The sequence below is a fragment of the Dendropsophus ebraccatus genome, chromosome 6, assembly GCF_027789765.1.
Source record: "Dendropsophus ebraccatus isolate aDenEbr1 chromosome 6, aDenEbr1.pat, whole genome shotgun sequence".
NCBI lineage: Eukaryota > Metazoa > Chordata > Amphibia > Anura > Hylidae > Dendropsophus > Dendropsophus ebraccatus.
This window is the reverse complement of record NC_091459.1, coordinates 89,505,782-89,528,069: the sequence shown is the minus strand read 5'-3', so window position 1 is coordinate 89,528,069 and position 22,288 is coordinate 89,505,782.

Below are 22,288 nucleotides of genomic sequence, written 5' to 3'. Positions count from 1 at the left end.
AGGAAAAAATGAATTAAAATGGAATATCTGCCAAAAAAATTTACATTTTAAATTTTGCCTCCAACTTGCTTAAATTTCTGTGAAACACCTAAAGGGTTAATAAACTTATGAAATGTTACTTTGCATACTTTTAGGGGTGTAGTTTTTACAGTGGAGGGATTTATGGGGGTAACTAACATACGGGCCCCACAAATCCACCTCAGAACTGAACTGGTCCCCCCAAAAAATCAGAATTTGAAATTTTCCTGAAAATGTGAAAAATCGCTGCAAAATTTCGGAGCCCTCTAACATCCTAAAAAGTAAAAGGACGTTCACCAAATGACGTCACCATAAAGCAGACATGTTGTAGATGTTACAGTAATAATTAGTTCATGTGACATGACTATCTTTCTTAGGAAAAGAGAATTTTGAATAGAAAGAAATGTACATTTTTCTAATTTTTGTGCAAATGTTGTGTTTTTTTACAAAAAAAAACCGAGTGTATCAACCAAAGTATACTACAAACATAAAGAGGAATATGTCACGAAAAAACAATCTCAGAATAACCGCGATAGTTAAAAGCATCGCAGAGTTATCACTACATAAAGAGAGACAGGTCAGATTTAAAAAATAGTCCTTGGTCATTAAGGCCAAAACAGGGTGCGGAGGCAAGGGGTTAATATAGCCTAATAAATCAGACAATGAGCTCACTTCATAGAGCCCCTGCAGTTGATAGCGTAAATGTACACTACCGTTCAAAAGTTTTGGGTCACCCAAACAATATTGTGTTTTCCATGAAAAGTCACACTTATTCACCACCATACGTTGTGAAATAAATAGAAAATAGAGTCAAGACATTGACAAGGTTAGAAATAATGATTTGTATTTGAAATAAAATTGTTTTTACATCAAACTTTGCTTTCGTCAAAGAATCCTCCTTTTGCAGCAATTACAGCATTGCACACCTTTGGCATTCTAGCTATTAATCTGGTGAGGTAAGCTGGAGAAATTGCATCCCACGCTTCTAGAAGCAGCTCCCACAAGTTGGATTGGTTGGATGGGCACTTCTGGCGTACCATACGGTCAAGCTGCTCCCACAACAGCTCAATGGGGTTCAGATCTGGTGACTGGCCACTCCATTACCGATAGAATACCAGCTGCCTGCTTCTGCTGTAAATAGTTCTTGCACAATTTGGAGGTGTGTTTAGGGTCATTGTCCTGTTGTAGGATGAAATTGGCTCCAATCAAGCGCTGTCCACTGGGTATGGCATGGCGTTGCAAAATTGAGCGACAGCCTTCCTTATTCAGAATCCCTTTTACCCTGTACAAATCTCCCACCTTACCAGCACCAAAGCAACCCCAGACCATCACATTACCTCCACCATGCTTAACAGATGGCGTCAGGCATTCTTCCAGCATCTTTTCATTTGTTCTGCGTCTCACAAACGTTCTTCTTTGTGATTCACCTCAAACTTGGATTCATCCATCCACAACACTTTTTTCCAGTCTTCCTCTGTCCAATGTCTGTGTTCTTTTGCCCATCTTAATCTTTTTCTTTTATTGGCCAGTCTCAGATATGGCTTTTTCTTTTTCACTCTGCCCTGAAGCCCAAAATCCCGCAGCCGCCTCTTCACTGTAGATGGTGACACTGGTGTTTTGCGGGTACTATTTAATGAAGATGCCAGTGTGGGACCTGTGAGGCGTCTGTTTCTCAAACGAGAGACTCTAATGTGCTTATCTTCTTGCTTAGTTGTGCAACGCGGCCTCCCACTTCTTTTTCTACTCTGGTTAGAGCCTGTTTGCGCTGTCCTCTGAAATGAGTAGCACACAACGTTGTAGGAAATCTTCAATTTCTTAGCAATTTCTCACATGGAATAGCCTTCATTTCTAAGAACAAGACTAGATTGTCGAGTTTCAGATGAAAGTTCTCTTTTTCTGGCCATTTTGAGCGTTTAATTGACCCCACAAATGTGATGCTCCAGAAACACAATCTGCTCAAAGGAAGGTCAGTTTTGTAGCTTCTGTAACGAGCTAGACTGTTTTCAGATGTGTGAACATGATTGCACAAGGGTTTTCTAATCATCATTTAGCCTTCTGAGCCAATGAGTAAACACATTGTACCATTAGAACACTGGAGTGATAGTTACTGGAAATGGGCCTCTATACACCTATGTAGATATTACACCAAAAACCAGACATTTGCAGCTAGAATAGTCCTTTACCACATTAGCAATGTATAGAGTGTATTTCTTTAAAGTTAGGCCTAGTTTAAAGTTATCTTCATTGAAAAGTACAGTGCTTTTCCTTCAAAAATAAGGACATTTCAATGTGACCCCAAACTTTTGAACGGTAGTGTATGCCATGCGTCGTTAAGGCACAGACTGCCATGACTTACATTAACGTTTACTGTTGTTAAGTGGTTAAAGTAAATATTTGTGCGCCAAACCATTCTTAGAACCATAACTGAAGTTATGGCTGGGAATGAGAGACACTAAATGAAATTTTGTAGATTTACATTTTTACACATTGTTTATTATATAGCACAATTTTAACTCTGTTCTACTGAGCATTACATTTATGCCAATATCAAATATATACTTACTTTTTAAATGTTATTATTAGAGAATAAAAAACTTTTTTTTATATACAAAACAATTGCACTGTTGCACTTTAAAGAGTTTTAACAGTTTCATCTTTTTATCAACGTAGAGTCGGTCGATTTGTTAGTTTGGTTTTTGTTTGTAGGACAGTTTATATTTTTCATGGTCACAATCTGAGGAATTTTTTTCTTCTCTTGTTTTTAGAGAGGTAATTAATTGTCTGAAATAAGAGATCAAACCTGACCATGACTGCCCCATAGTCCACTTGTATATTTAGGCACAGCTCCTGAGCACATGCTATCCATACTTTCTGAGGTGCTGTTAGATAGCTGGGATCTGAAGGGTTGCTGAACATCTATACTGACAAGAAAAATTACCGATAATTTATACAATAAAGTCAGACCATTGCAGCTCCTATTGCAGACAAGAGGCCCAACCTTGGGTCCTCCTATCTACAGAGATACTAGATGAAGAGAACCTGTGCCAGGCTTCCCTCCCTGAGCTATGACATTGCTAGCAAACAAGGAGGTTATCAGTAGGCTCATGGGTCATGGAAAGGGTGCGAAGGATAAACGGGAAACTACATAGCTCTGTCCTGGTGTAAGAAATCAGGCAGATATGACATTCCCAAACCTGAAAGCTTTCAGATGTTTTTCCACAGCTTAGTAAATACATTTGCTTGTCAAATAAAAACATTTTACATCAGAGACTTTTTCTGCCATTTACTGTTCAAGCATAAAATACAATCTCATCACTAATGACTTGCTGAAAATAAAAATGAGGTGACTATTCTGTCTGTGTACAATATGGGATCAGGTCTTCTGGAAGATCTCTGTCATTATCTCTGGAATAATGATGTCACAGTTCATATAATATGAGTACAGATGTAAATGAGCACAGTACAGTATTACTGCGGCTGCATTGTGGTGCAGCAGCTATTTTCCTTTAATTACTGCGGGTCTGCTGCTATCTGGTAAGGAACAGACAACCATGGTATCATATTATTTCCTTGTAATCTATCATAGTATATTGAAGAGGGTTTATAGAAAGATCGGATTAATATCTTAGCTGTACATGAAGAATTGCATGGTGTGACTGATTTCAGCTTCAGTTTTCTATTGTATTATTCTTGGGAAATCTATTTATTTTAAAGTACAAGTACAAAGCATGACCACCAAGGATGTAACTATATATAAGACACACAGACATTTTTCTATATATAAGGAACAAACATGATCACTATAGTGTTACTGAATAAAACCCAAGGCCAATATAGCCCATAATACCCTTGTATCACAGCCTTGTTGTAGTGACAAGTTTAAATTGTTCCCAGAGGTGTCTCCTATTCCAATAGGGCTGGAGCATGCTAAGGGTAGTTTAGGTGTTGCAGGAGGAATAATAGCCAGAAGACACTGGATACCTTGAAAAGGTAATGTCTAAAGGTGAGCAAACCTTTCAAATAAGGCAGGTTCCACGATGTTTGGTGTAAAGGTTGGGTTCACCTAACAGTTCACCTAACAGCTAAAACAACTTACAAAATGCTTTCTGAGGATACAGCTCTCTGAAGGAGCTCTAAAATGTATGTTCTTATTTGCAAGTCAGCACTTTGTAAGGAGGGATTACCTCCCAGACTATTTACAAAATCTTCTACCCAGTGAGGAGCTGGAGTTCCCCCATATGCAGGGGCCACGCGGATGTTGGGCTGCTGCAATTACCTGGCTGGGTGTGTTGCCTCCGGAACCTCATGTGTCAGTAGCAGAATCTGAAGTGTGCAGTTAAAAAAGACATAGGGTCTGTACCATCCTCTGCTCCCGGTCATCATCCATGCCCCATTCTAGCTAGAAGTAATACAGAAACCAGATTTTCCAGATTGTATCAATGATAATGGGATTTTACTTTTTTCTGAACTACTCAGGTTTTACTGCGGTGCACAGTGAGGGTCCGATTCATAAATGTTAAACAAATATTAAGAGTTGGGGAATTGGTGGGGAATTTTGTCAAAAGATATCAGATTTTTTGATAATACACAGGACACCGTGTTGATTGTTTGCTTACAGGTTAAAGTAATGGAGATAGGCAACACGTGGTCCTGTTGTGTAAGATTTATAATAAGGTTTTCCTGTTTAGTGCCATTGTCTATCCCGCTGTTACACAAAAGAGTTTGTAGCTAAAACCCCACAAGTCTCTTTTTCTTACAGACAATTTTATAAACATTCCAGGTGCAAACTGGGACAAAGATGGACGAGTGATAAGAAAACAGGTAGCAGTCTCAACTCCCTATGGTGCATTATTGCAGGGACTTTCTCTAATTGATTTATGGAGGGTTCATCATCCATGTGAATGTCAATGCTCTTGTATTTGCTTCACTTATGTCTCTATCTCTCTCACTCTGTCACTCTCTTGGTTAGTTCTGGCATTGGGGAACTCATTAATACTTGGCCTGGTGTCACAAACAAGATATTTACCAACTGCACTCTCAGATCACTCCCCAATGCAAAGGATTTTTGATGTATTGCTATTGGTGACACATGGCCCACGTTATAGAAAGGGAATCCCCTTTGGATATAAATAATAAATACTTATAATAATACAAATGACAAGCAGAAGGAATTTATTATTATCTTTTTCAATTGGAGTTTACTGTTTCGGATGCTACAAAAGGGCTCCTAAGAGAGGTCTCCATGGATGGCGGCTTATCTGCCAGATCACACACTTGTCAAAAGGGTTAAACAGTCTACATGAACTCAGAGATGGGGATATAGTCTTTGTGGATGATCTTTCCATGTTGACCCACAACAAACTAAAATCTGCCTAAACATTGGCTAAATGGGTCAGCCAAGCTTATAAAAACATAGCTGTCTTCTTACAAAAATAGCACAACTCTTGTTCTTAGTTTGGGTGGGGTTTTGCAGCCCCATTGATGCTGTTTTTGTAAGAAAGTAGCTGTGTTTTTTCTAATCCTGGATAACCCCTTTAATCAAACCTTTCTGCAGGATAAAGTTTCTTTTTCTTAAGATTTAACATGTTTTGTGTATGGGGAAAGGGCAGAATATTTCCTTTCAGTGGTTGGTAAGGCTTAACAGAGCTCCACAAACAATAATATAAGACTTCACATATATCCAAGATGAATTATTCAGAGGATACCATACTGTCATTTTTGACAACCCACTCAGCCAATCACTGGCTTGAGCGGGCTGTCACTCCTGAGACGAGAGTGACAGCCTACTAAGCCAATCACTGGCTGTGGTGCCTTCCCGTCTCAGTCAGTGATTGGCTGAATGGTGGTAGTTGTGCGGACCAGACAAGAAATATTTTTGGAACCATGCTAAAACCGCTAAATGTCGGCAATCCATTAGCTGTTTTAGTACAGTTTGTTTAAGGTTCAATTTAAATAAACCCGAACTTTAGATTAAAGTTCAGTAAACCTGCTGAAGTTTGCTGATCTCTAACAGTGACTTTTGGGATTCACAATTTATTATGGGCAGTTCTTTCCACCTCATGGCTTGGTATTTTGCACTGGTATGTATTGTCAGCCACAATGCTTTATTAGAACAGGGCTGTGTCTTTGATATCAGGGCCAATCATCTGAATTCATCACAGATGGCTCCTATGAAGTTGCAAAAATAAGCTAGAGTTAAATTTCAAATTTTATAGCAAAGAGTTTGATACTTCTGTCTATGCATCAAATTTTAGGTCTTCCTTTTCAATAATTTTGCAAAAAAATCTAAAATTCGATTTTTGCATTCTCATGATGTAGTATTGAGCAAAGATTGATGGTAAAACATGATTTTGTAGCCCAAGACCTCTATATAACCTAAAAAGGGAAATGATCTGAAAATTTTCTAAATGCATAGACAGATAGACAAATAGATAAGTAAATAAATAATAGAAGCCATTTATATATCAATACCGCATAAAACAGTGAAACCTGCATTTACAAACATATAGCTTCACATTGTTCATTGAGCAGGTACACTGAACTTTTTGGACTACTTTTAACCAAGAATCCTTCACCATCTCTACAATAATAACAATGCCTCCTTTTTAATAACACCAACACTTTCATGTTTTGGTATGTAATACAATATCCAAGAGGAGCTTTGTCTGTGAACTTTGTGCAGTTTATCTGGGGTTTGCCCTTAACAGCAACATAATCTAACAGGGCAATAACACTTCAAATGAACAGAGACAATCGCCTCATTCCTCTGTAATCTCTTCTAATTGAAGTGACCTTGTATGAGGTCTGCTTACAAAGACTTTTTTTTTTTGCTTTTCTTAAATTCTCTAATCAGCATTCTATTTTTGTAACCGCCGGTAAAACTTTTTCATTGATGTAGCACAGGATAAACACCTTGTATATAACTCTCTTATCTATCTGCATCCATAAAATCTGTTCTTTTTTACTTAAAAATTACTTCAAAGCTGAACAAAAAAAAAATCACAACTAAATCTGTATTGTAAAGATCTTTACCTGAGCTACTATTTACATACTTATAAATTCTTTATTCACACTTAAACCAGATTTATAGTTTTTTACTTTGACTTTCCGAGCCATTATTTTTAAAGCGACTCTGTACCCACAATCCCCCCCCCCCCCCCCACCCACCCACCCACTTGTACGGTTGGATAGCTGCTTTTAATCCAAGATCTGCCCTGGGGTCCGTTTGGCAGGTGATGCAGATATTGTCCTAAAAACACAACTTTTAAACTTGCAGCTCTGTGTCAAATTGGCGTGGTCTAGAGTGCCTGTGTCCTAGGCTTGCGAGGCCTCTCCGTGCATCCTCCCTGCCCTTTTCACCATTGGGAATGCCCCCAGGCAGGTTTTCTCCTATTCACCACTTGTTTGAACACTGCGATCCAGCACATGTGCAGTGTTTAGAGGTGATGAATAGCAGAAATTCCTAATGGTCAAGAGGGCAGGGAGAAGGGACAGGTGGCGTTTCAAGCCTTAGACGCAGACACTCTAGCCCACGCCAATTTGACACAGGGATGCAAGTTTAGAAGTTGTCTTTTAGGACAATAACTGCATCACCTCCCAAACGAACCCCAGGACAGATCTTGGATTAAAAGCAGCTATCCAATGGTACAAGCACTTTGGGATGGGGGGTGGTGATTGTGGGTACAGAGTAACTTTTGATGGGGTTTCCGACCATGTGATATTTACTGTATACCACTTCCTGGGAATAGGCCCAAAATATTTGGGAGGTGAAGGTCCCTAGGTGAGGTGGTCATCAGTGAGGGGTGCAGGTTATTACAGGTGTGGCAGTGCCTGTTTGTGGCTCTTATCATTCAGAATCCCTGTCTATTTGTGTATCCTGTATTAAACCACCTTTAGGCAATGTTCACATGGCAGACAAGGGAGAGGAAAAACACCAGGCAGTAGTGCCTCATGTGACACCATACAAAGAAGTCAAATTATAGTGCAAGGTGCTTTTGGGGTGCTCACCTTCAAACCCCTTGGGCTTTATGCACATCACTCAAATGTGTACCAGGTCTTCAGAAGATACCAGGATACAGTGCTTTGGTGGAGAGTGCAGGGCTGCAAGCCAACTAGGATGTTCAAATGGGATGTTCCCAGGTAGGGGCCAGTGGGGATAAGGCTAGTCTAAGTACAAAAATGGTGTGTGACTAATCCATAAAGGTTAGCACTGCCCAAAAGATTCCAACAGTTGGAAGCACTGCTATTCTGATGAAGAGGACTTGTTCCTTGAAACGTGTAAATTGTGCACTTTTAATAAATATTTGAACTTTTTATCTGCTTCTAACTGTTGGGAGTCTTTTGGGCAGCGCTAACCTTTATGGATTAGGCACACACCATTTTTGTACTTAGACTAGCCCTATGTTCACATGGCGCAAGACACCGGCCGTTCTGTGACCGAAGAATAGCCAGTGTCAGAGAGGATCATCCCGGCCGGTACTGCAAATTGCAACAACATACGTTGTGTGGACATGGCCTTAGGCCATTCTTCCACTATAGGAACGGGCCATCATTTATCGAGTAATGATGGCCGCAAATAATGATCATGATAAATGCTGGTTCATTCCCATAGTGGGAACATAGCCTTAATCTGCCCATAGATATTAGATATTTGATAGGTGACCCTACTTTATTATTATTATTATTATTATTATTATTATTATTTTTTATTTTTTTTTAACAAATCTACTATTAAACCAGGACATATATGTAGCGACAGGACAAAAATAGTAGAGGTTCCTTTTTTCTGTCATTTAAACACAGGATCCAATAGATCCTGTTTGTTTTTAACATAGAAGTCAGTAGAGACATGATACAACAGGATAGGTATCCATTTCCATTCTAACAGGTAAAATCCATGCTTTTGTGAAGCAGCTTTCTCTTGCCCATAGTTAGAGCAGTTTTCCCTGCATGCCATTATTGGTATATACACTTGCCCCCTTGAGTGTCCTGTAATATGTCTAAACTTTCCAATGTTTACTTCTTCATTACTTTTCCATCCTGGGAAGGTTTGATATGTTGTGAGGTTAACATTTACAATAAAAAGCTACAGTCAAACCTAGCAGCGTTCAATCAACCATATCTAAGCATCAGTTGAAATTAATCATTTGGTTATTAGGGTATTAAAGAGAACAGTTATTTATTAACGAACAACAAATATACAGTAATAGGGAACATCTGGAGGGGGCAAACTTTTTTTTTTCCCCAGCAACGCATGTCGGCCACAGAATTCTTCCCCTATGCTTCTGCCATCTGTATCTATACATGAATGGTTTTATGAAGTTATGTCTTGAGTATTATCGCGAAACAAGAAAGTGTGACAGTATTTATGTGCACTTCGGTTTCCGCAATAACTCTATTCTAAGCTATCGCTAAAGTGTATATTCCAGACGATTAGAATTTGTCATTTTGCATTGTACTGTTGAAGTTCTGTATGTAACTGCATTCCCTAAACTCCCACAACTAAACCTCAGGCATTATAAAGTTTATTACAAAAAATCTGCATGTGGTATTTGATTCCTGAAAAACAACTTATTCTCAAAAGCATAGCCTTGAGCAAACCCTAAAAATTAGCTTTCCCACCTCTCTACAGTTTTGCCTTGCTTTTGTCCGGAGCTGGAATATTACCGGAAGAGTCCCACACTTTAATATCTCTTGACCCCCATTACTGCCCTTTGCCTGTAGCTGAAGGCTGTAATTACTACGAGCAGTAGCAGACATGGACATGATTAGCTAAATTGGCAAAAGAATCTCCAAACAGCCAACACTCGGGGAATCGCTAACCGTATATATATTTTTATTTATTTTTTGCATTGTACAAATATTTAGCATGGTTGATTTTTATACTGCCACTGTTACAATTTTTTGTGATTCTTTTAAAGTTTTTTTTTAATATTTCAAGTATAAATGTTTGTTTTTGTGTAAGTGACAGTAGGTTGACACCATACTACCAGTTGGGAAATGATAAAAGTTCAAAATGCCATAGCACTCCATGGAAGGAGATTGGATTTGTAATTTTAAAGTGAAGCTGGCAGACATGGGGGAACAGCTTCACTGAATAATGGTGGATGATACCCTGTGACCTGGGAGTGCTTGATTTAGCTTCTGTGCGACAGGTCATCATTTTACATAACTGTCATAAGGTCACATGCATATCCAGTACCAAATAGTCTGCAGATTGTTTTCATCAGATAAGAGCTGATGTCAGCAGAAGGAGTTTGTGATTCCAGGTGCAGAAGGAGTTTGCAATTCTGGTTCACCCTGGAGTAGTGATGTCCAACCTGTGGCTCACCAGCTGTTGTGAATTTAGCTTTGAAACAGCTGGGGAGCTGCAGGTTGGAGACTTTTGCCCTCTAGAATATCTCTGATATGAATTTGTAGGAAATACAAAATTCCTCATCATATCCAACAAGAAGAGATAACTTAAAGAACATAGTAAAGTTGAAAGATACATGAACCATTAATGGTGTCAAGAACTTTAAGTTCTGATCAGGAGGTTTAAACTTCGCTATTTTTCTGATGGGTTTTCTACATTTACATGATAACTTTGCACCTGCCTTTTGACAGGCTCCCTACTTTTTGGTCCTTTTTTATGTGATTTATGTTGTTGTTGTTGTTGTTTTTTTTTTTTTTTTTTTTGGGGGGGGGGGGGGGTGTCAGAATTGTCAACCTCATTATTTACCATGTGAACAAGCCCTTGCAAATGTATAAAACCTTAATCTTGCACCCTTTTGAAGACTGTACCATCGTTTGCATAGGTACCAATGGATGGAAATGCAGCAGTATTGATGGGGGGGGCGGGGGTAGTGGACCTGGTAATTAAGTTACCTCTTTTCCCCAATTAGTTTGCTTCCATGTTTATAGATATGTATGTGTACCTGCTTTGTTTGACCAGGAGCCTCTGCTGCCTCTAGTGCCTTCTACTTATCTTAGAAGGTGTACACGGTTTTTGCTTTGCTCTTCTTGACGTGTGTTGGACTAAAGTATGACCGCGATAGGTATTGGGTAGGGATGGTCCGAACCTGCCGAGGTTCGGGTTCGTACGAATTTGAACTCTCGGCAATGATTCCCGCTGTCTTCCACCTTCGTGGAGAGGGTGGATACAGCTGGTGGACCGCCTGGAAAACTGGGATACAGTTGGCTGTGGCTATTGCTGTATCCCAGTTTTCCAGGCGGTCCTCCAGTTGTATCCACCCGCTGCACAGAACGGGCAGACAGCGGAAATCATTGCCGAGAGTTCAGGTTTGTACGAACCTCGGCAGGTTCAGACCATCCCTAGTACTGGGCCCTTTCCTTTTTTAGTACTTTTTAACCACTACTTTTACAATGTACGTATTATATTATATTGTTTAGGTACATATTGTTTCAAAAGAAAAAAAGAGCATAATTATTTGATGTTGCTAAAATACAAGATACAATGCTTAGTTTTTTTCTCAGCCCTGTTCCTCATGTGCTTATCAGTAAAATGCTCAGCTGCCACAGCCAGTTGGGCAGAAATGTACACATGTATAGGTAAGAATAAACAGAGAAATGATGGCTTGTACCAAAGGAATGGAGCATTGTAATTTTTAATGATGATTGTGTCAAAATAATCTCCAAATACAGGAACTAGAATACATCTCTGGATTATTACACATATTGTAAAGAAATCAGAAAATAATCAGAGACAAACAAAAGTTAAAAGGGGAACAGAGCACATACGGTATACAGCAAGGGAAAAAAAATTATTCCAGGGGTGTCAAACTCAAATACACAGTAGGCCAAAATTAAAAAATTGCACAAAGTCGCAGGCCAACCTTGATAATTATTGAAAAGTACATGTGGTGTTCCTGGCACTGTCAGTGGAGTGCATCTTCCAGCACTGTGCCGTATGATAAATTGCTATAATATGATTAAACCCCAACCCATGTAATAGCCACCCCCCAAATATTGCCCCATGTAGTAGTCAACCCAACCAAAACTGCCCAACTGCCCCACATATTAGCCATCCCTCTCTATAGTGTCCAAATAGTAGCCAGCCCCCCAATAGTGTCATATAGTAGCTAACCCTGCCCAATAATCTCATATAGTAGCCAGCCCTCCTTAATAGTCTCATATAGTAGCCTGCCCTCCCCTATAGCCTCATATAGTAGCCAGCCCTCCTCCATAGTTTCTTATATATTAGTCAGCCCTCCCCATAGTGTCATATAGTAGCTACCCCTCTCCATAGGCTCTTATATAGTAGCCAGCCCTCCCCCATAGGCTCTTATATAGTAGATAGCCCTCACCCATAGTCTCCTATATAGTAGCCAGCCCCCCCATAGTCTCTTATATAGTAGCCAGCTCACCCCTACAGTCTCTTATATAGTAGCCAGCCTTCCCCTGTAGTCTCATATAGTAGCCAGCCCTCCCCAATAGTCTTATATAGTAGCCAGACCGCCCTGTAGTATTTTATATAATAGCCAGCCTTCCCCAATAGTCTCTTATATAGTAGCCAGCCCCTAGAACAGTTGTTAAAGTGAACCTGTCACCCATGGATGGCCCCTCAAACCCACCCTACTCCTGGATGCAGACCCTCATACTTACCCCATTAGCTTGGACTCACCCTTTTCTGTGGCCCAGAGGTCGCGAAAGGTGCCCAGCACAAGACGTGCGTAATGATATCACTGCGCTGGCGGTGTCGGGAAACCGCTCACATATTCCTAGGCCGCAGGCCTACAAGGTTATAATATGGGCCGTCCGAGCAGCTGTCCTGACCACCCATATTATTATCTAATGCGATGTCACTGGGCCAGATGCAATTCAATCTGTGAATTGCCTGGTGGACCAAAAATAATGGCCAGAGTTTGACATGACTGCTTTATTCAATGACAAATACTGTAATTAAAGGAACTGTTATCTCTCATCACAGCAGTGTGTTTGATGTCATTATGCTGATTTTTCCTGATCAAGTATTTTCCCAAAAAATATTACTTTTACTGTAGTTATAAAATTTATTTTTAAAGTTTTCTGTTGCTCTTACCGGATATAAGTTAGTTTCTGTTACCTCTGAGATCACAATTTTGCTTAGCTGTTTATGGGTTCCTGACCAGTTCCATAAGCCACAAGAAGACAGGATTGGGCCAGGGAGCTGTCAATCTCAAAATAAGTGATGATCCTAGAGGTGGGACTTACATTGATGGCCCATAGGATAGGCTATACATGTCCCAGATGGGATCACCCCTTTCAGGTGTCCATACACTTAAAAGCAAAGTCATCCTATCTTGCCAGTTTCCTATTGGTACTTACTTAGATTGTCACCTGCTAAATCCATTGTCCTCCTGTTAGATAAGCTATCATTAAAGGTATCTGGCAGAATTTTTTTCTCTTCCCCCAAATGAGAATACATGCATGCTCTGCTTAACCATGTGTGCATGTGTACAGGAAAATCGGAAGGAAGAATTATTAGCTGAACAAATATTTAGTTGACAGCGATTGAAGGTACATGGCTACTGTACATTTAGAAATGGAAATAAAAATTCATTGCTTGCAGCGCCAGCAATGATTGTGCCCTTAGGTTGTTTCCTCTAATGTTAATCTTCCTTCAGTGTCTTTCTACAGCCCTTCGTTTCTTTTTAAGATTTTGCTACAGAAGCTTTTAACATAATTTAAATTATGCAATGTTCTTTTTATAATAAGGAGCAAAGCATCTAGTAAGATAAGGATGAGAGCAACTTAACAATGTAATTATTTGTCTTTAAATAGCTTAATCATCCCGACCTGACAACTGCTCAGTGCAGCATATTATTATCACGTAAGGGTTTTTCCAGATTAAATAAATTAATTCTTTCCGCTATCAGGCATTTTCTTACAAATTTATTAGTCTGCTTGATATAGACGCTGGACTGTAAGTATGAAAGAAGTAGAATTAATCCATCTGAGGGCAGCCCTTGTGTGCATTCCTTATCGTCACTCGGCTGCTAAATAAACCAGTTATAGGCTCAGTGCCCATTGCATCGGAGCCAGAAGTTAAAAGTATTTGCCTGTAGAGCTCCCAAACCATAAATCAAATGTATCCGTTGGGCTCAATTTACCTGACGGAGGCTTAAAGAGTGTCCTTATGGTCTACTAGTAGGCCAATGTATGCATAATTGTTTTCAGCCATATAAAAAATTACAGCAGACCATGCCTTTATACTGATGGGGTGGTTGGTTGTCACCCAGCTAGTGCTTTACTTTTCCTTTGATTGTGCTATTTATATTATTTGTTCCATGTTTTATACTGCAGTTGCATTTGTACTGGGCATGGGTAGGAGCTAGATAGACATTCACATACTGATAGACTTAGGTAGGGAGAAGCTTGCTCTGGCTCAGCCTTTCTGCTGAGAGGAAAATGAAACTGGCACTAGTTAAGAATGTCGATGAGAAAGTAGCACAGTTGTTTCTCCTTGTGAGACGTTGTCAGAGATGCACTATATCTTAAAGCAACACCTGCCTCTGCTAAGAACAAGATCCTGGTCATCACTTTAACCTGGTATCAGTTGAGAACAGAGACAGAAAGGAAAGCATAGGAAAGGGCACCTAGACCCCATATCCCATTGGACTTCAGAGGGCTTCCAGCCCAGCTTAGGGCCCTGTGATTGCCAAGTTAAGGTACTTTTACACGGAACGATAATTCGCACAATCGCACGATTAATGATTTTGAATGAACAATGTTTTTTTTTTATAACGATCAGCGTTTAGACGGAACGATAAATCGTACGGAAAATTCACTATGCGATAGTTTTGCGATTGTTTAAGCCTATCTCACAAATAGGTGAAATCGCTGAAAGACTGTTTACACTGAACGATCTGCGAATTTTTTGCGAACGATCAACAATGATTTGAGAACATGTTGAAAGATCAAAATGAACGTTTTTTTTTTTTTGCTTGTCGTTTGATCGTTCGCTACGTTTACACGTACGATTATCGGTCGTATTTGATCGTTATCGTGCAAAAATTAATGATCAATCGTTCCGTGTAAAAGGACCATTAGAAACCCTCAAAACCTGCAACCTGCCATTGGGAATAGTAGCATTAACTGGAAGATCTGTCTTAGGTAAGAAGACAAAGGGACTAGCAACAAGCATAGGTGATAGAGTAAACAGAACAAGTTCCAGGCTAAGGGCGCTATTCCACCGGACGATTATCGTTCAGATTATTGTTAAATCGTTCGAATCTAAACGATAATCGTTCGGTTGAAATGCAGTTAACGATTAACGACCAAATGGGAAATCGTTGATCGCTTTATTTAAGACCTGGCCCTATTTTATTGTTGCTCATTCGCAAAACATTCGCAAATCTTTCGCATTGAATAAGACATCGTTCGGCCGTTCGCAGTAGATACGAACGCAATAGCGAAGAAATAGCGAAGAAAAAACGATCGCAAATATGATCATAAGTAACTATTATCGTTCCATGGAAATGAGTGAACGTTTTAAGGTCTTTCGCAAAAGAGATTGTTAATTGTTAACGATTATGCGAACGATAATCGTCAGGTGGAATAGGGCCCTTACACCAGATTCATGAGTTACCCTAGTACACCGTCTATTATGTGGTTTCAGATACTGTGCCTCCTTTTGTGGAAGAATCAGTGATTCAGTAAAGTCTGTGTTAAGTTACTACCGTTTTAACCCTCCTTACTGCACTTCACCAAAATGACACAAAATGTCACACACTACAAAGGATGTGCCCAGGAGGAACATCATTCCCACCATCACAACTTGTGTAGATCCCTTCTGCTTGCCTACTATGTAAAGACGTTCCTGTGGAAGCCCTCAAACCATTAAGACCAGTTTGAATCAGAGCCACATGTCCCAGCCATCCCTTTTTCACCATCTGAACTCCGTCTGGTCTGGCACATAACCACATTCATCACGTAGCAGAAGACTGACGACAGGGGTCCAGGAGTGGGATGAGGCACTGTGTAGGCCCAAAGACAGGTAAATATACCTTCTTTATTATGTTCTTCCCACCCCCTCCCCAGGAATGATTCCCCCTGCCCCCCCCCTCCCAGACAGACTTAATCTTTAAGTATTTCATTAAATAAATATAACAGTTAGATTAGCACATTATTCTATGGATATCAAAATTCAAGGAATAATTTGGCAAGTGTTACAAATAACTGTTTAAGCCAAGTTCAGACTTTATTCTGTCCATAAAGTATCCAGATAGTACTTTCATAATAAAAAGTTTTTTGGTGGGACACTGTTGCAGATATCTTTCAATGTATGTCTTTTCAATGGCATGATAGTTGCAAAAAAATATCTTTGACTGTAGATAGTATATCAAAGCATATCTTTCTAAGGGTACAAACCCACTTGACGTGTTTGCTGCGTGAATCAGTCTTAAAAATAAGCAGGGAAAACGCAGGTTGGCTTTATACGATTGTTCTGCGTTAAAATACGCAATTGCGTATTTTTGAAGCATGAAGCTTGTTGTTAGCAAAGCATCAGTTGTTAACAAGCTGTGTGAAAAACGCATGTAGCTTCATGCTTCAAAAATACGCAATTGCGTATTTTAACACAGAACAATTGTATAAAGCCAACCTGCGTTTTGCCTGCTTATTTTTAAGACTGATTCACGCAGCAAATACGTCAAGTGGGTTTGTGCCCTAAAGCCAGTTTTAAAGTGTTTGTACAGAATTGAAGAAGTAATTCTAGAAACCCCCTCACTAAAGACCCTATTCCACGGAACGATTATTGACCGTTATGGCCGATAATCTTCCCGTGGCATAGAGGGCAACGATCAGCCGACATTGTTCATGTCGGCTGATCGCTGTGTCGTTTGTCTTTCAAACATGTTGAAAGACAAACGACCAGGATAGCAGTGATCTGCTGCCATCGCTCCGTGGACTAGGAGCAGCGGCAGCAGACTGCCACTATCCCCTATGGGCTGCCCGGACGATCTAGCAATCACCCGGGGAGCCCCCCTGCAGCTCCCCGAAGCCCCTCCTGCACTTACCTGCTCGCTGCTGCCATGTGGAATACCGGTGGCAGTGAGTGGGGAACGAGCTATTAGCGCTCGTTTGCTCTTCACTGTCGGCCCATGGAATAGGGCTTTAAGGTTTTTTACACATCTTTGAGATTGGCCTTTACAAGGCATGATAAACTGCATGTCTGGGCCACGCAAATGTCCGCTGCATTGTCCATGTGTCCATGTGACCATTAACATTCATTCAGATGTATGGCCGACAACCATAATCTTATTGGCACACAAAAGATCAAATCAGCCACAAGTGGAAAAATGGGTCTGAATGAGCGTTCCCAGCAATGTGAATATCGGCCCATGTGAAAGGGCCTTAAAGTTGAACAGGATGAAGCTGCTGAGTGGCAATTTCTTGTATGTTGGTGTGTTGCTCTGTCCCCATGCCAGGACATAAGCAGTGGGGACCAGCCACCATCAGTAAGATGGTGGCAGAGGATCAGGAATGGGAATATCCTCTATTTCTTTATGTCACCGTGACCACTTTTTAATCCATCAGCAAGTATGGCACTGTTTCTGTAAGAAAAAAATAAATGTATTATTTTATATATAAAAAGATTAAAATATATATAATTTTTCTTTGGGGAAATATGGGGTTATTGTTCCTGCTGTCTAAATTCCAACTTAAGATAGTGAATGAAAATTTCTAGAAGGGTTACTTTATTGATATCCAGGCTATGACATAAACCAGCAACTTAATAAAACTTCAGTAGATCTAAGAGAAGCAATTTACTTCACTGTCATAGTCTGCTCTAACTGGATGACTTCAGACAAGGAATCTTCACAAAGTGGCCGACGCACAGACCCCCTGTGCACAATCTGATCAGCACTCCTTCTGTTCCCTTTAACAGGTGAACTTTCCATTCTGCATATCACTTCACGGTGGCACCAGGGATCAGCGATTCTCTATCACTATATAGGCCAGTTGAAAGGGATACCTGTAATAACAGAGTGACATCCCATTGTTTTCTGATAAGAGCAATAATTGCCTCTGTTACAAAGAGACCTTTGAGCCAAACCTGCCGAGGACAAGGCTGAGTAATTAAAAAGCTCTGGACTGTTCAGAGCCCTGCACGCTTTACTGAGCTTCCTGTGACCAGCGCTCCTCCAAAATAACCTGTGCACAGCACCTGAGGGGGGGTCCAGGCTGGAGTTTAATATCAGCCCCCTGGAAAGAAGAGCTAGAAGGACACAAGACAATCAGTGGCAGCAGGTTAGGGGATCGAGCGGTGTAATTGATGCCTCATCGTATAGGTCTGCTAGCATTACAATAGGGCTCCAGCCATTCATAGGCACAAAGCTGACACCACTACAAGTGATATCACTTCAGACCTCTTATCTACGATATGCCAGAGATGTGCGTGACTATGATAAAAGGCTGTATCTATTAATAAAATTATCTTCATCACCCATAGGAAACATTTTGCTCATTTGTGGATGTGTATTTTTTGGCCCCAGACACAGCACCACAGAAATAACACCTTGTGAAGGGATCCCACAAGTTCACCTTTCCATGTGGTCTCAGAAAAAAGACTATCTGACAGATTTTTGAAGCCAAAAGCCAGGAACAGTATAAACAGGGAACAGGTCATAAAGGAAAGACTGAGATTTCTCCTCTTCCCAAATCCATTCCTGGCTTTGGCTTCAAAAACCTGTCAGATAACGCTGTCTGTATAAAGGCACCCTTAGAGAAAATATGTTGATGCAATCTCCTACTAATATAGAAAACCTGGGTTAAACGGGTGGAATGCTGCTACCGGGGGGGGGGGGGGGGGGGAGGAGAATATGCAAATAGAATTATGTATATAGTGGTTGTGTGGTCTCTTTTTTTTCTACATTTGTAGTATATTTACACGGTGTATGATGATGCAGCACAGGTCTGAAAGTAATGCCCCATAAATCCTTCATCCACTGTTCACTGTATGAGGACGTGATATACAGACCAGTATTACGAGCACAATATCCAGTACGTCACACCGATCACAGAAGTATGGGATCCGGCTTACATGCCCGAAGCTCCATTGAGAGACAGGCAAACAGACAAAAGGGATATTAATCACCTTCTTTATTGATAGACTTTCATACCTAGGAATTTCAATTTATGTAACTGTCTTAAAATGTTCCTGAAAGGTGCAGCTTCACTTTAAAAAGTGTAGGAGAGAAGTGCGTAGGCACGCATCCTACTGACAAGGTAAATGCTTTTTTATTTATTCATAGATTTCAAGGTTACATTAAAGGGAATAGCACATGCAGAATACATGTTCTACAATGCAAGTCTTCAGTAAAACAGACATGTCGCAAGAACTGAAAGCTTTAATGGCAATTCATACAATTATGTGACTACTTTGCACTGCAAACTTACCATATACTGATGGGAAATAGTATGTAAACCAAGTGAATTAAAATCCATTCATCATAAGACAATGGGGTTTTCCTACACATAAGAAACAACGCTTACACAAGACACAACGCTGTTTAATTAAATAGGTACTGCCATTAAAGGAGAAGTCCCACAAAACCTAACAATTATAGGCAGGCGGAAAGGTGCTGGAACATGATAAAGACAGTATTCTCACCCATCCCCGTGCCCCCATGGTGCCATTCTCACTGCTCTTGGACAGCCGCTAGACGTCATTTTCAGCAGGTATCTGGGTTTGTCACACCCAGCTCCTGCTGCCGCATCACAACCTGGCTAATAGACTGCCTGCTCAACCAGTCAGTGACTGCAGCAGTGCTCCGCCCAAGTGACTGATTGTCTGAGCGAGCAATCCATCAGCCAGGTATGTGCTGTTTCAGTAGCAAGGGCTGCAGGAGGCCAGAAATTGTTAAAGGGAATGTACCACCTGGCCTGGGCTGAAGCACTGGAGGCGGACCGACCCACCCCCCAGTGGGAGGAACCCCCCCGCCCCTCTATGATACAGCTCTATTGATTCTAATGGAGCAGGGTCATAGAGGGGCGGGGGTTTCCTCCCTCTGGGGGTGGGTCAGTCCGCCTCCAGTGCTTCAGCCCGGGCCTGATGGTACATTCACTTTAAGGCGTGATGTGCGGGAGCACAGGGATGAGTAAATATACTTTTTTTTATTGTGTCCCCCCACACACACACACACATACTCTCACTCCCACACCCCCGTCTGCCTTTAATTTTTAAGTTTTGTGCAACTTTTCCTTTAAAAAAAACAACAACTATTTTTTACATGTTTCACTGCTAAAACTTCAAAGCGAAGTTATCAGTTTCTGTCTAGGTAACTGCATTATGAGTCTATGGATAGAGATGATTCACATCTGGGAACTGCAAAGTAGTGGACAGTAACCTTCTGACATGTCACTGTGACTTGTACAGGTCCTCCCTGCAATAAGCTAGCAGTAATGCCTGGTAGCACTGCACTTTATGTAAGCACACCTGACATCCGTCAGGCCGGATATATTAGGAAACACAGTCCATTTTTGATGAGCTGTAAAAATTAGCAAGGCAAAGCATATGGGTGACTTTTGATAAGGACCAAAATGTGATATTAAGATACACCAGAGCCCAGAGTAATGATGCTATATGCATCATCACTCTCTAATGTAGTGTAAATTCGCTGGGCAATGGATTCCTTTCCTCAGGCCAGAAAATGTTGCCTGAGCAGCAAGGCATACAGTACTATATGCTTTGCTGTTCGAAACAGATGTATTGAGTCCATCCTTTGACTGCAGTTGCTACACCTACGTAGGGAGATATTACCAGGATGCAACATTGGAAGAAGACAAGTTGGTGAGGGCAGTTGGTACCTTTGGCACTGTTCTTCTTGTAAACCTTGGCATCTGGCATTTATGATGGCATTCATGATATGCTACTTTGGCATGAGCCACCTACATAAACATTGTTACTGACTAAGTTCATCCCAGTACAGAATAATGTATACAGTAAAAATGTTGCTTGAATAATTTGAGGAACATTACAAACAGTTTGAGATGTTAACTCGATATTGGACAGTAAGACCGTTCCAATATAGAGAGAAGAACGACTATATGAGGGGCACTGTCCAGGAATTATTGGACTCTGCTGGTGAGGGTCGTTACAACTTTGGTTGGGCTGAAGACTTGAAGAAAAGAGAAAAATAATACTCAAGGAGAATCCAACCTTGCTGTCACATGACACCAGTGGAGTGTATGCAGAATTACTTGGCAGCAACTTGAAAGCTGGTAGGACTTGGCTGTAGCAGGGGGTCCTTTTCGTCAAGAAGCAACTTCTCCAACCCCTGACCCCTGGACTTGTGTAGTACCTCTGTGAATCACAGAACTTGGTTTAAGAAGATGACAGTATGAACAGGCTGGTTCTCAGGCAAGATGGATAACAGAAGTACAGAAGCTAAGGATCAGGAACAGCATGGGCTCTGGCCAGTGGCCAGGCCCCTGAAGGAAAACTTTCTGGCTCTGGATACAGCTGGAACCCATACCCCCGAACAATGGAACTAACTGAGTTATAAGAACTGAATAAACCCCTAGGTTTGCTCTGCCCATCCTTTTATGCTACAGTGAGAAAGCTCTATAATGTCCCTTTGGTGTTGTGCGGTGATATGCTGAGGGGATGTGTTGCTGGGTGGTGTAGTGCAACCTTAGGGCTCACCTTCTGAAACTTTCCTGTCACAGTGGGGTCCGAGGGTGCTGGGGCCCTTGTCTTCTTCAGCATACACACAGGGACATATAATTTTTCATAAAAGTCTTCACACCATAGCGGTGAAAGTATATTAAGACTTTACTTGAAGGATAACTATATACAATCCAATACAGGGGCATCTGATGATGGCAAACTGTTGGCTTGATCAGAGTCCTTTGCTTCAGGCGGGGGGGGGGGGGGGGGTTACCTTGGTTACTATAGCTTAGACTTGGTAGGTAAATAGGATTTCAAGTAGACAGACCTGTTCCAGAGACTGTGCTGTTTTCCAGCCTTTATAAGGTACGTGTGAATAGGTGTGAATAGGACGTCGACAGCATCAAATTACTGAAGAGACTTGACGCTGTCGACGCTCACTATCATGTAGGAGGAAGACGCATGGACACACTGACTTGGAAGCCAGGAAGATGTGGACGGTGAAAAGGAGACCCTCTATCACTTTACCAAGCCGACAGCAGGCACTAATAAATACAGACGATGTCCTGCTGAGACTTTGAAGACACGTATTAGCCCTTATGGCTGACTGGAAACAGGTTAGGGGGTTAAAGATGGAGTCTGACAGGATTACTGAGGTGAAGTAGGGAGGTTAGATGT